The 14,720-nt window shown below is 46.0% G+C and overlaps 1 pseudogene; it reads left to right on the top strand.

The window, feature by feature from the left end:
- Positions 1-929: 929 nt before the first annotated feature.
- The window catches only part of LOC125601134, a 34,782-nt pseudogene continuing 20,991 nt past the window's right edge, over positions 930-14,720 (top strand).

Raw genomic sequence — 14,720 nt, 5'->3', positions numbered from 1 at the left:
CTCCTGATTGATTGCAAATTACACTTAGATCTTCATCTTAGGAATGGTATTTGATCAAGTAGCCGTGTGGCTTGTTTCTTTGATTGGACGTTTGTTTGATTGCATCATATAGAACTATGATTGTTAGGATTTCAGTACATGTCAAACTAAATGAATGAGATTGAACTGAATACATCCATGGCCGTGCGGCTTCTGTCTTGGCCGTGAGGCATATGTCTTGGCCATTTGGCTTGCTTGATTGTGTTAAACCGAATATTTCTAAAGACCTATATTATAATCTACGATTTCAAATGTCGAAAATCAATAACTTGGATTTTGCTGCCCTAAATGTCTCTGGAGACAATTACCTTTAGTGGGCGCTTGATACCAAGATCATATTGAAATCCAAAGGTCTCGGTGAATGTATCACCGAGGACAACAACTCAAATGAGAAAGATCGTTACAGAGCCATCTTGATCATTCATCACCATCTAGCTGAGAGTCTCAAGGATCAATACCTAACCATTGACAATCCACTAGAGCTTTGGAACGAATTGAAATCAAGATATGATCACCAGAGAACGGTGATCTTGCCTAAGGCTCGGTCTGATTGGAGGGATCTAAGAATCCAAGACTATAAGTCCGTGGACGAGTACAACTCGGCCATGTTTAAGATCGTTTCAAAGTTGAAACTGTGTTGTGAAAGTATTACGGATCAGGATATGCTTGAGAAAACCTTTTCCACTTTCCACACAAGCAATGTGATGTTACAACAACAGTACAGAGAGAAAGGTTTTAAGACCTATGCTGATCTTATTTTTGTCTCTTGCTTGCTGAGCAGAATAATGAGTTATTAATGAAAAACAGTGAGATGAGACCTGTTGGCTCAGCAGCACCACCTGAAACACACAACACTGAGGACGATAAAGAGTCCCACCATATCCAAGGAAATGGCTATTATGGCCGTGGTCGAGGAAGTAGATACGGACGTGGCCGTGGCCGAGGTTTCTCTAGCCGCGGACGAGGTAATCAGAATGGACGAGATCATGGACATGATCGTGGCTCATTTGGACGAGGCCATGGTCGTGGACATGGATCTTCGTTTAAACCTCAACACTCGACCTAATCAAGTAAATCAGGTGCCATAGATGTGGAATGGACCATCATTGGGCTAAGACTTGTAGAAGTCCAAAGCATCTTGTTGAGTTTTATCAAGAGAGTTTGAAAGGGAAGAATCCGCCCATATGGTTTGTCAAGACAATGAAAAAGACTTCGATCATGACAAGGACAATCTTATGGATTATGAAACTTCAGATTGTCTTAAAGACTGAAGAGATTTTGACATTATAATCTGATTTCTATGTTTTGGTGTTTTTAAATTCTATGTTGTCTTTTATTTTAAACTTGTTTTAAAGACCTATATAATAAATAAAAGCTAATGTCACTTTTAATAAAGAGGCAATCGATAACTTCATTTTTGTGGCACGACGGCTGGGTCATCCCGGGTCGTCCATGATGCGGAAACTGATTATGAACTCGAACGGCCATTCCCTTAAGAGAGAAACAAGTCATCCTAAGCACCTATCTTGTTGCTTGTTCCCAAGGGAAACTCATTTCTAGGCCATCACCAGTTAAAGTCACTAAAGAGACTATAAAATTTCTGGAAATAATTCAAGGAGACATCTGTGGACCAATACATCCACCTTGTGGAACGTCTCATAGATGCGTCCACTAGATGGTCGCATGTCTGTCTCCTGTCGACCAGGAACTTGGCCTTTGCCAGGTTGCTTTCTCAGATAATTCGATTACGAGCACACTTTCCAGATTTTCCATTAAGACTATACATCTTGATAATGCTGGTGAGTTCACTTCCCAAGCGTTTAATGACTATTGTATGTCCATGGGGGTAAGTGTGGAACACTCCGTGGCACATGTACATACACAAAACGGCTTGGCCGAGTCATTTATAAACGCATACAGCTCATAGCTCGACCATTACTCATGAGGTCAAGGCTTCCGGTCTCAGCGTGGGGACATGCGGTCCTTCACGCGGCCGAGCTCATACACATCAGACCATCAAGTGAACATAAGTATTCCCCATTACAATTACTTACGGGTCATGAGTCAGACGTATCCCATCTTAAGAGATTCGGCTGTGCCGTTTATGTTCCTATAGCTCCACCACAGAGAACAAAGATGGGACCTCAAAGGAGGATGGGGATATATGTCGGATTTTATTCCCCCACAATTTAAAATATCTTGAGCCAACTACGGGTGATTTGTTTAAGACCAGATATGCGGATTGTCATTTTAATGAATCCGAACATCCGACCTTGGGGGGGAGATAGCAGCAAAATGATAAAAGAAATTTCATGGAATCAAACATCCATTTCTTGGCAAGATCCTCGAACTCAAGTGTGTGATCTTGAAGTTCAAAATATTATACATTTACAAAAGCTAGCTAATCAATTGCCAGATTCCTTTGCTGACCCGAAAAGTGTGATCAAGTCATACATACCTGCTGCTAATGCACCAATAAGAATTGATGTTCAAGAGGGACACATCAAGTTGCTACAGAGTCTAGCCAGCGTGTGAAACGTGGTAGACCAATAGGTTCCAAAGATAAGAACCCTCGGAAAATAAAAAAAGGTGCAACCGAGGTTCATAAGACACCAGACACGGCCGCGGCCGATCAAGCCCGTGATGTGGCCGCGACCAACCCGGCTTTAGACATGGCCGGACCTGATGCCACTAAAGTGTCCGGCCCTGATGTGCCAAAAAAATGATTCTTGGGACGCCAAGATTCATGGTACTCATGGTGCAGATAATAATGAGATCTCAATGAACTATGTCTTGTCTGGGAAACAGTGGAACAGAAAACATGTCGACATGGATGATTTATTTGCTTATGAAGTAGCACTTGAACTTATGGATAATGAGGATCAAGAACCCACGTCTATATATGCATGCATGCAAAGATCAGATTGGCTTAAGTGGAAAGAAGCCATAAACGTGGAATTAGAATCACTGAGAAAGAGAGGTGTGTTTGGTCCAATAATCCGAACACCTCATGATATTAAACCAGTGGGATACCAATGGGTCTTTGTGAGGAAGAAAAATGAGAATGGTGAAGTCGTGAGGTATAAAGCCCGGCTTGTTGCACAAGGATTCTCACAGAGACCTAAAATAGATTATGAGGAGACATACTCCCCTGTGGTGGATGCTACGACCTTCAGATTTTGATAAGCCTGGCCGAGGTGAGAGAGGGTCTAATTTGCGGTTAATGGATGTTGTAACCGCATACCTTTATGGTCCACTGGATAATGACATTTATATGAAAGTCCCAGAGGGTATAGAATTGAAAAACAAAGAGAGTTCTCGAGACCAACATTGTATTAAGTTGGAAAATCTCTTTATGGACTGAAACAATCCGGACAGATGTGGTACAATAGACTCAGTGAGTACCTAGTAAAAGAGGGATATAGAAATGACCCTATCAGTCCATGTATTTTCATAAAGAAATTCGAAAATCAAGGGTTCGTGATCATAGCTGTGTATGTTGATGATCTGAACATCCTTGGACCTCTGGTGAGTGAGATTTCCCAAACGGTTGAATACCTTAAGAAAGAATTTGAGATGAAAGATCTCGGGAAAAAAAATTATGTTTGGGATTACAGATTGAGTACATAAGTAATGGTATCCTTGTGCATCAGAAAGCATACACAGAGAACGTACTCAAGAGGTTTAATATGGCCGATTGCCATCCTCTGACCAGTCCCATGGTCGTGAGATCACTCGGCCTGGACACTGACCCATTCCGTCCCAAATGGACGATGAGGATGTCCTTGGTCCCGAAATGCCTTATCTCAGTGCCATTGGAGCCTTGATGTATTTGGCAACTCATACACTGCCTGATATAGCCTTTGCCGTGAATCTCCAGTCCAGGTTCAGCTCCTGTCCGACCCTAAGGCACTGGAACGGGATCAAACACGTTCTTCGTTACCTGCAAGGAACGAAAGACTTTGGTCTATATTATACTAACCATAACAAAGATGGTTTAGTTGGTTTTGCTGTTGTTGGATATTTATCAGATCCACATCAAGCTTGATCACAAACAGGATATGTCTTTACACATGGAGGTACGGCCATATAATGGCGTTCCATGAAACAGACCATCGCGGCCACATCATCCAATCATTCGGAAAATACTAGCCATTCATGAGGCCAGCCGCGAGGTCGTTTGGTTGAGGTCGATGACCCAACACATCCGATCAGATTGTGGGATGGTCGAATGCAAAGAGCCGACCATTATCTTCGAGGACAATGCGGCTTGCATTGCTCAGCTCAAAGATGATTATATCAAAGGGGATAGGAAAAAAACATATTTTGCCTAAGTTCTTCTTTACCCACGATTGCAAAAGACCGGAGAGGTCAAGTGATCCAAGTACGGTCTAGTGATAACTCGGCCGATTTATTCACTAAGGCACTTCCGACCTGTACATTCAGGAAGCTCACGCATCAGATTGGGATGCGTAGGCTGAAAGACCTCTACTGAGGTTCTCATCAGGGGGAGTAGTACGTGTTTGTACTAGAGTATGGCAATTTAGGAGCTTGCCCGCGGGACCGGCCCATTAAGATCTGCTGCGGGTCGGGATTGGTCACTACATAACTAGGCCCATTTTTTAGCGGGCCTCGCGGGCTGGGCTTGTGCGGGTTTGGGCCGGAAGCGGGATGGGATCATGTTGTACCGCGGGACACGCGGGATCCGCACCCACTTCATCATCTTGTCTCTTCGAGCTCCCACCGGCAAAGAAACAGAGAGAACTGATGATTTGAAAGACGATCTCCTCCGGCGTATCTTCTTCTTCAATCCACCACAGCAACTTCGATTCTCGACAGTAACTTCTCCATGCATGGTATTCATCTTATCATTTGATCAAGTAAGTGTCTTATTCTCGGCATCATCTTCTTTCTTTCCTTTTGAGCCACAAATCATGAACAATTTCTTTAGAGAAAGAATTTATTGCATGGATGTGGTACTGATTTGGTGTTTGGTTTATTTGAATTTGGTTATGAACTTATGAATATCCGTGCACTTTACCTTTACATGTTGAATTATTGGTGCCAATTCACATCTTTAAAGAACTGAAGTTACTTATGTAGTGTCTTAGAAACAAAACGAGACTAATTAAGTAATGAGTAATGACTAATGAACGTAAGTGCAAATTACAAACGCTGCACACGTAACAAACATAAGTTAATAACTATCTTCATGAAAGTTGATTTTCAGCACGATATCTTCAAGATCTAGATTGATTTATGATGTCTTTGTGGTAGTTTTAGAAACTATTAAAGCTACCATTAGGAAATTGGGTGACTTGCGGAGAGATTGTTGGTTCCACAAATTATACATAAATTATTAAACAACTCTCTTTGTTCTGCATAAGCTGAGCTGAACCAATTCACTTTTATCAACTATCTAATAGCTAGTTAGTATTGTTTATGGGAGACTTTTTTGGTCTTATCGGTCTTGTTACCATCCTTAGAATGAGTAAACCATATGGCAGGTTCCATCTGCTCCCGGACTTTGACGAGGGAAAACACAGCTGTTGGAGAAAGCTAGAGCGTCATAACAACATAAGGAAAAGGAAACCTGTAGACAAAGGATGAGTTGCTTCAAAACAACAGCAAGTGAACAGGTACAAATCATACTACCATGTTTCGTTTGATGATGGAAAAAGTGTGTAGTGAACAATGTAAAACTTCAGTCCGAACATTGTCTAAAACTCAAAACGAGACTAATGAAAGTGATTCCTGATGACTAATTCAACATAACTTAAGGGTTATCTGTTTGTTTGTCATATCTTTGATTTTGATTAGATTATGGATAGTGTCGTATGCTTGTTGTGGGAACAGAAATTCGCACTGTCGATTTCCGTTTAAATAAGAAAACTAGGAAAACCCTAATTTCCCAGAGGTCCCGGATATCTGCTAATACCACACACCAAGCAATCAGAACACAAAAATAACAACGATAAAGTATAAGAAATCGAAAAGAGAGCAAAGTAGATCTTATTCCGAATTCGCGTTCGGGCGTTACAACAAGGTAAGAGCCTGGGCTACGAGAGCTGTCGGCGAGATTCCTAGTTCTAAAACCCTAAGACAGCAATAACCTAGTTGAGTCGCAGCTCGAATAACAAAAACAGAAATATGCCTAATTGCTCTAAGTGCTAAGTTTGCTCTGAGAAAAGTCATCCCATGCTTCTCGCCTAGGACTCCTTATATACTGGCTCCTAGGTCGGTTTGCGCTTTTCTTCTTTTGCCCTTAACCCGTCATAGCATAAAAATTGAGATATTCCATTTTTTCCAATCCTCGTAATTATCTTCAAAGTTTTGTATTTATCCGCGGAAAGTTGACATTATCTTTCCTTGCGAACCAAGCGGTAAACCATCATGCGGCTTACGGGCTGCTGGTTAAGAAATCGTAAGTTGGGCCTCGAGTCATGTCTTAGGTCCCTTTGGGCCGTCTTCTGACTCGAAGCGTTTATTACGGCTTCTTTCGGTAGAGAACAAACTTTCCACGGTTTTCACCGTAAAGTTTGATCGATGACTTAGAATGGCGGGAAACATGAAATGGGTTCGCTACGGTCTTCGGGAGATAGCATCGAAGGGTAGACGAAATGCATGGATTAATTGTCGCATCGATGTTTCGGAAGAGCTCGGTCGCTACGTAGCAATCGAGCGGAACGGACGCTCGGTCGCTACGTAGCGACCGAGCTTCGGCTTGGGCTCGGTCGCTACGTAGCGACCGAGCGGGACGAACGCTCGGTCACTACGTAGCGACGAGCTCCCGATCGTCATAGCGTACATGTGCGGTAGTAGCATAATGACCGAGCTTGGTTCGTCCGTGTTCCGATCGTCATACTCGGACCTATCCGTAACCGGTCTGGGTATGTTTCCGATGGCTTATGTTTGATCTAAATAGAATTCGAACGAAGCTTTATCTTGGCTACATACGTTGTGACATTCTCTTGACCGAGCATGAATTGTTGCGAAAAGACATACTTGTATTTTGCGGGGATTTGGACGTTAACTTCGTCGCAACCGTTTTCGACCACAACAGTTAGCCCCCAGCTCGTTAGGATCGTGGATTTCTAGTGAGATCCTAACGTGCGGTATGGCGAGTTCGGACGAGATTGGTGTATTTGGGCGAAGTTCGGGTCCGAAAATCCGCAAGTAAATAGTAATTTCTCATGCCTATAAGAAGGGAGGTAATTTCTTCACAATCTTTACACTTACTCATTCTCATAGAGAGGTTTCTTGAAAATTCTTTCTTCTTTCTCTTTCTCTCTATCATTTCCTTCTTGATAAAAAAAAAGAAAACACACGAGATGTCGAGTAAGAAGAGGAGTTCGAAGAAAGGTCCTTGCCCGCGAACGTTTCTAAAGAGCTATGTGTGCCAAAGATGGAATTCGTTCCTCATTCGGTAGACCCGGCCGAGAACGAGGCATAGTGGGTGGCGTGTTATGGTTCGATCACGCCTCCCAAAGAGAAATCATTCCCGGTCATGAACCGTCGCCCGGTCGAGGAAGGTGCACACAAGTAGGAGTACTAGCGAATTCTTCGAGGTCATGCGGTCGTTCTACATATTTCGGATGCGGTGGTGTTCAGGGTTCCTCGTCAAGGAGAGCGCGCTAGTATTCCCCCGGAGGGTTACTTTACTTGTTACGAAGCATTCGTAGTGCGATGTCGTTTGTGGTTCCCGATTCCCGAAATTATCGTCTGTGTGTTGGATCGTTTCGGGGGTGGCGATAATAACTGAATATCCCCTTGGCATCCAGCACCTCATTGGAGTCCTGATCCTGAGCTATGAGCATGGTCTCTCTCTTACCGTCGATCATTTCGAAGCGCTTCTTAGGTTGCAGATCATCAAGGATACGAACAAGTACAGGCTGGTCCCTCGGAACTTCATGTCAGTGGTTAAGGGGTTTACTTCTAACTTCAACTCGTGGAAGAATTTCTTCTTCGTTCGTGTGGACACTGCGTCTGTCGAGAAGAGTTGTATCCCATTGTTCCGGAGGTTGCCGAACGATCGTCCCTTCATCAATCCCTTGCTCCGTTCCTGAGGACATTATCACGGTGAGTGATCTGCTGAGGAACGGTCCTTTCTTCTGGACTTCCTTTACGCCGAAGAGAGTGCGAAAGGCGTTGAGGTTTGTGCATCCTAGTCCTGCTTTGGGCGGGGAAACAGGGAGTGATTCCGAGCCTGATGACCAAGGTCCCGACGCTGCGCCCGCGGTTGCGACGGGGCTGAATTCTTCGAAGGGGAAAGATATTGACCTCGGTGACCTGGAGTTTTCGGTGGACGATTGCATGCTTCCAGGATGGGATCCGGACCTTGTTTTCGGCGATGGAAGCGGTACGAGCGAGGTCCCTATTCTGGACTTTGATGATTTCTTCACTGGTCTTCCCTCGGGCTTCGATGCTCCTCCGTCCACGAACAAGTCGGGGAGGCCAAAAGTCGTCGTGGAAGGATCTCGTACCATCAACGGGGTATAGGCTTTAAGAATTTTGACGATCGTTTCGAGTGTATATATATTTTTTTTTTGCTTATAACGTGTCAATCGGTTTACAGGGCTTGAACTTGCTTGGATCGGCCATTGAGGCGAGCCATAGAGAAGCCATGATTTATCGCTTTAAAGCGGAGAGAAGACGGAAAAGGATCTTGCTCGCATGCGAGACGAGATGTTGGCGCGAGATGCTCAACTTGCTCGTGATCATGCGAGGACTGTTCGAAGGTGCTGAACAGAAGGGAAAGAGGGAGATTTTCGATGAAGACTCGCGCCTCTGAATTCCAGGTCGAGTACGGGAATCTCAAGGATGCTTTCAACTCGCTGGGCGACTTCCGTTAGTGTCGCGGATCAGTTGGGAGCCTTTGGAAGACGCGGGCGGTGATGACTACGTTTTCGAGAGGGAGATGGAGTTAATGAAGGGCGGCATGAAGGATCATGCTCACGCTGAGATGCTCATTTCTCCGATCGACGAGGAATTCAAGATTCTGGGATCCCATCCCGGTTTCTCCAGATACCGTAGAGACCACGACCGAGTTTGCTGGTGACGATGAGGAAGTGAACTATCCCGCGGATGCATTCGGAGCTTCCTTGTCCGGGAATTTTAACTTTGATCTGTGAGAGGTGAGTGTTTGACGGGAAGAAGTTTTTCCCTTATCTAGTATTCTGCGGCCAAATGTGGCCTTCGTTCATATATGTCCGGCCGAGTGTGGCCTTCGAACTTTGTATGGGCCTGTTTTGGCCGCTTTTATTTTTATCGGGACTGGCCGTCGGTGGCATTGAACCCCTACCGCTATGCGGTATATATATATATAATGGATGTTTGTTTGAGTTACTTTGTTTCGAGTGGGTTTGAAGTAAACATGATTTGTCTTCTCATATTTAACTTCGTTGAGGCGTTCAATCTGTTGGTTTGTTCGAGACGTGAGTTTTCGTAAAAATTATTATCTTACGGACTTTCGGGAACGTTGAGATATGAACGGAGAGACATGTTTTAGGATCTCGTATCATTTAGATATCATGTCTTTGAGATGTCTGAGACCAATGCGATGGGTTTAGGGCAAGACCTAGGCTTACTTCGGTTTTAAGGTTTGTGCTGTGACTAGCCGGCTATCGATTTTCCTGTTGCGATTTCTACCTGATTCGTACCGATTTAAAGTCTGCGATAGGTTCTCGGCTTATATGACTTGTATGGTACAAATCGAGCATCTTTCCAGAGACAATTTTTAAGCCAACTGGAAGTGCTAGACCAAAATTTCAGTTTTTGTAGCGCGCTTTCGTCCTTGTGTTGGACGTTCGAAGATCAAAAGAGTGATCAAGTTGCGTTTGTTTAAGATGGCTGATGTGTTCGTCAGGGCCAATCGACGAACGGGAGTGTAAGGTTTTTGTGCTCGCGTTCGGACAATTCGTTCGCATCGTCTCGACTTTTAACTTGGCGACGTCTCGCAGTTATTTCGAAGACTATACGTATATTTTGGTGCTGAAGAGGGATTGTTTTGGGATTTTGGGCCGTATGAGGCTGCTGACAAGAGTCTTAACGTTTGTAGATTTTCTAAGCGTGTTCTGAGACTTTTGCGTTAATTGAAGCGCAAGTGTCTTAAAAAGGAGCGACGCATATTGTAGTAAAAAATTTCGAAATCTCTAAAAAACTCGATTACAATAACGCATCTTTTCCTATAAGGGAGTATACGAAGATACGCACCCACTCCCCCCCCCCCCTTTTTAGAGAGGGGGATAGCTGAACTCGTCTTTCGACGAGCTGCCTACGTACCTCTTTCGAGGATCAAGCCTCTCGTAGTTCTATTTTATGCCGCGAGCGTTTTTACTCGGCGATTGTCACCGTGCTGACCGCCTTGATCGTGGTGACCGCGGCCGGGTCAGCGGTCTTCCGGATGTTCCAGTTGAGTCGTAGTGTCGGCTTCGGACTCGTATTGATTTCGACACCCGAAGCGTTTGTGTCAGCAGACGATGTTAAATCGTCTTTTCTTGAAGCGTATTTGGCCGAAGATTTATCTATCTTCGTGCGCTCGCGGTTTGCCGTTGCAGAGGTCGTCATCTGCCTTAACTTGTGCTCCGCGAGGAAGCATAGTCGCGACTGTTTCTGACATCCCCAGATAGCTGCGACTCCGTTTGGGGTCGGGAATTGACACCCAGGTGGTACGTTGATGGAACGGCTTGCATGACGTTGAGCCATAGGGTTCCCATGATTACGTTGTAGATGGCAGGATGATCGACCACCACGAATTCGACGATTTTCGTGATCTCCTTGGCGATGACTGGCAGCTGGATTGACCCGAGGGTCATCGATACTTCACCTGAAAAACCGTGAGCGTTTTCGGCGTTGGAGTTACTTCTCCCAGTTTGATGCTCATCCGATTGAGAGTGTCGTGGAAGATTACATTGTGTGCTTCCTGTGTCAATGAGAACTCTGCCGACTTCCAGATCTCGTATGACGAGATCTATGACGAGCGGATCGCAGTGAGGTTGATCGATCCCGCTGGCTTCCTCCTTCGTGAAGGTGATTGAGCAATTATGATCATCTCGGGTAGGAGACCATGTAGGCCAGTTTGGGCTCGACTCCGCCTTCCGCTGGTAAGCCTTGATGGCTGAAACCGTATCGTTGCAGAATTGCGATCCTCCAATGATCATGTTGACTCTGCGACGATTGTTATCGTTTCCCTTGTCGTCCGGCCTTCTGCCGCGTTTATCCCCAGATTGGTTTCTTTGAGGAGATTCTCTGCGGGAGGATTTCTGTCCGCCTTCGGGGGGGTGATCGGTCTCGAGGATGAGATCTTTCACGCTGGTCACTTCCGAGAGCTCTCCAGCTAGTAGCTTCGCGGCCAGCCTTGCTCCCAAGACTTTGCAGTTAGTCGTGGAGTGTCCTCGGGACTGGTGGAACTCGCAGAAGGTGTTTTCATCATATCCTTGATTGCGAGTCCACGTATTACCCGTGGTTCGGCCCTGGTCCGAGCTGATCGCGTAATTGTGCGCTCCTTGGAGATCTTCCCCCTCGTGATGGACATACTTGTCGTTACGAGGGTTCTTCTTCTTCGTTTTTGGATCTACATCTTTCGAGGATGGTCTCTCCGACTTATGTTTTTGCGATAAGACTTTCGTTTCTTCCTCGATCATGATGTAGTCCATTGCCTTGTGGAGGGCGTCCTGATCGTCCGCGGTTTGTCGAGGGCTATCCATTTTATGAATTTCGACTTGTACCAGAGCGCCTTTCTGAACGCATCAATGGCCACCTTGTCGCTTATCCCACTGACCCTGGACATTACCAACTTGAACCGGCTGATGAACTCGCGGAGGGGTTCGTCTTCCCTCTGGGACAAACTCCAGAGATCGACATCGGAAGTTTCTCTATCTATGAACATAGAGTATTGCTTGAGAAATTCCGATGCGAGTTGTCGGAAACTTCCGATAGAGTTTCTGTTAAGGCGTGCGAACCATTCGAGAGCTACCCCTTCCAGATTCTTGACGAACAGGTGGCATTAGCCGGCGTCTTTTCGCCGTCCTTCAGCCTCGCTCTTCCCATCGTGATGTGGAAAGCCTGAAGGTGCGGGTTCGGATCGGTCGTACCATCATACCTCGGTACTTTGAGTTTTCCGGATCGGATACCCTCATATCTGAGATGCGGGTGGTGTAGGGGGTCTTCCGAGCCCCTTCCAGCAGCCTGTCGATCTCGGGTGCAGCGCTGGTAGCGTGATGGATTTGGGATTTCAGAGCTCTTACTTCTGCCGCAGTCTTGGTGATATAGTCGTGAAGATCGCGGATATCCGACGTCTCGCCAGCAGATTTCCGAGCCCGTCGGCGTTTACTGCGAGTGAGCTCGGTTTGCTTTTCAGCCAGCTCTTCTTGTTCGTTCCAATAGAGGATTTCCTCCTCTTCTGTCATTGGTTTGTCGAACGGAGAGCTTTCCTGAGCGAATCGGCTTCTGGTCCTCCTTGGATGTCTGTCGACGAACTCATCAGTATCATTGGAGACATTGCTAGGATCGAGGTCGACGTGCTCAACTCCGTTGTCCTCCGAAGCCTTCGCGGGAGGCGGAGGACTTTCAGGGTTTTCCTTTTTGATGGGAGATTTCTCGCTAGGGTTTTGACCCGAAGGTCGTTCCCAGCGCGGCTCCAGGCCTGTCGAGTGGGGTTGCGAAGTAGAGTCTTTTCCCGCGGACTTTAGTGGTTCCGCGGGGGCGGATTGCTCGAGTCCTTGCCGTTAAAGTTTCAACTTGTTTGGTCAAGGTGCTCACGAGCTTATCCTGTTCTTCCGACCTTTGTCGTAGGTGGCGAACATCTTTTTTAACTTCTCGAGCGCCGCGGCGTTGGCTGGTGCGTTGGCCGCGGATACGTCCGCTGCGGGAGTGTGGAGGTCAGTGCCACTGCTTCCGTTAAGAGGAGTCTGCACGTTATCCGCGTCGTCAGTTGACATGTCTGGTTGAGCGTGATGTGGTTGAGAGTTAGATTGATCCGTACCCCCCCCCCTCCTTCTAGCGCCAAACTGTGGAACCGAAATTCGCACTGTCGAATTCCATTTAAATAAGGAAACTAGGAAAACCCTAATTTCCCAGAGGTCCCGGATATCTGCTAATACCACACGCCAAGCAATCAGAACACAAGAATAACAACGATAAAATATAAGAAATTGAAAAGAGAGAGAAAGTAGATCTTATTCTGAATTCGCGTTTAGGCGCTACAACAAGGTAAGAGCCTGGGCTACGACAGCTGTCGGCGAGATTCCTAGTTCTAAAACCCTAAGACGGCAATAACCTAGTTGAGTCGCAGCTCGAGTAACAAAAACGGAAATATGCCTAATTGCTCTAACTGCTAAGTTTGCTCTGAGAAAAGTCCTCCCATGCTTCTCGCCTAGGACTCCTTATATACTGGCTCCTAGGTCGGTTTGCGCTTTTCCTCTTCTGCCCTTAAGCCGTCATAGCATAAAAAGGGAGATATTCCATTTTTTTCCGATCCTCGTAAATCTTCAAAGTTTCGTATTTATCCGCGGAAACTTGACATTTATCTTTCCTTGCGAACCAAGCGTAAACCGTCATGCGGTTACGGGCTGCTGGTTAAGAAATCGTAAGTTAGGCCTCAAGTCATGTCTTAGGTCCCTTTGGGCCGTCTTCTGACTCGAAGCGTTTATTACGGCTTCTTTCGATAAAGAATGAACTCTCCGCGGTTTTTACCGTAAAGTTTGATCGATGACTTGAATTAGAATGGCGGGAAACATGAAATGGGTTCGCTACGGTCTTCGGGAGATAGCATCGAAGGGTAGACGAGAATGCATGGATTAATTGTCGTATCGATGTTTCGGAAGAGCTCGGTCGCTACGTAGCGATCGAGCGGAACAGACGTTGACCGAGACGCTCGGTCGCTACGTAGCGACCGAGCGGGACGGACGCTCGGTCGCTACGTAGTGACCGGACAGCGTGCATGTGTGGTAGTAGCGTAATGACCGAGCTTGGTAAGTCCGTGTTCCGATCGTCATACTCGGACCTATCCGTAACCGGTCTGGGTATGTTTCCGATTGCTTATGTTTGATCTAAATAGAATTCAAACGAAGCTTTATCTCGGGAACATACGTTGTGACGTTCTCTTGACCGAGCATGATTTGTTGCGAAAAGACATACTTGTATTTTGTGGGGATTTGGACGTTAACTTCGTCGCAACCGTTTTCGACCCCAACACTTGTAAGAAATGAGAATCTCATTTTCTTGCAGGTTCACAGGATTGGTCAAGCTTTGAAGATAGGGCCCGCGGGCCGACCCGCATAACCCGCTATGCTATAGTGCGGGTCGGGATTGGTCATAGGGTTCAGGGCCCGCGTCCCGTGGCGGTACGACCGCAAAGACCCAACTGAAAATGGTACCGCGGCGGGGGGGACAAATGGGTTGCGGGTGATCCCAATTGCCATCTCTAGTTGTACTCTTTTCCTTCATCATGTTTTTGTCCCACTGAGTTTTTCATGATAAGGCTTTAATGAGGCAACATTAAGCGTATTACAATCCCTGAATGGTTATGGCATCCCAGGGGGAGTGTTATAAATCAATTGATGGATGTCCATAACCGGCCCGGTCCATAAACCGGCCCATCCGCAGGAGAGAGAGAGAGAGAGAGGAGAGAGAGTCGGCCACATTGAGGAGAGAGAGAGGCGGCCACATACATGTTTTCCTTT

This window comes from Brassica napus, unplaced genomic scaffold, assembly GCF_020379485.1.
Source record: "Brassica napus cultivar Da-Ae unplaced genomic scaffold, Da-Ae ScsIHWf_2453;HRSCAF=3167, whole genome shotgun sequence".
In the NCBI taxonomy this organism is placed as follows: domain Eukaryota; kingdom Viridiplantae; phylum Streptophyta; class Magnoliopsida; order Brassicales; family Brassicaceae; genus Brassica; species Brassica napus.
The sequence above is the reverse complement of the archived record's forward strand: the minus strand, read 5'-3'. Positions and strand labels throughout refer to the sequence as shown.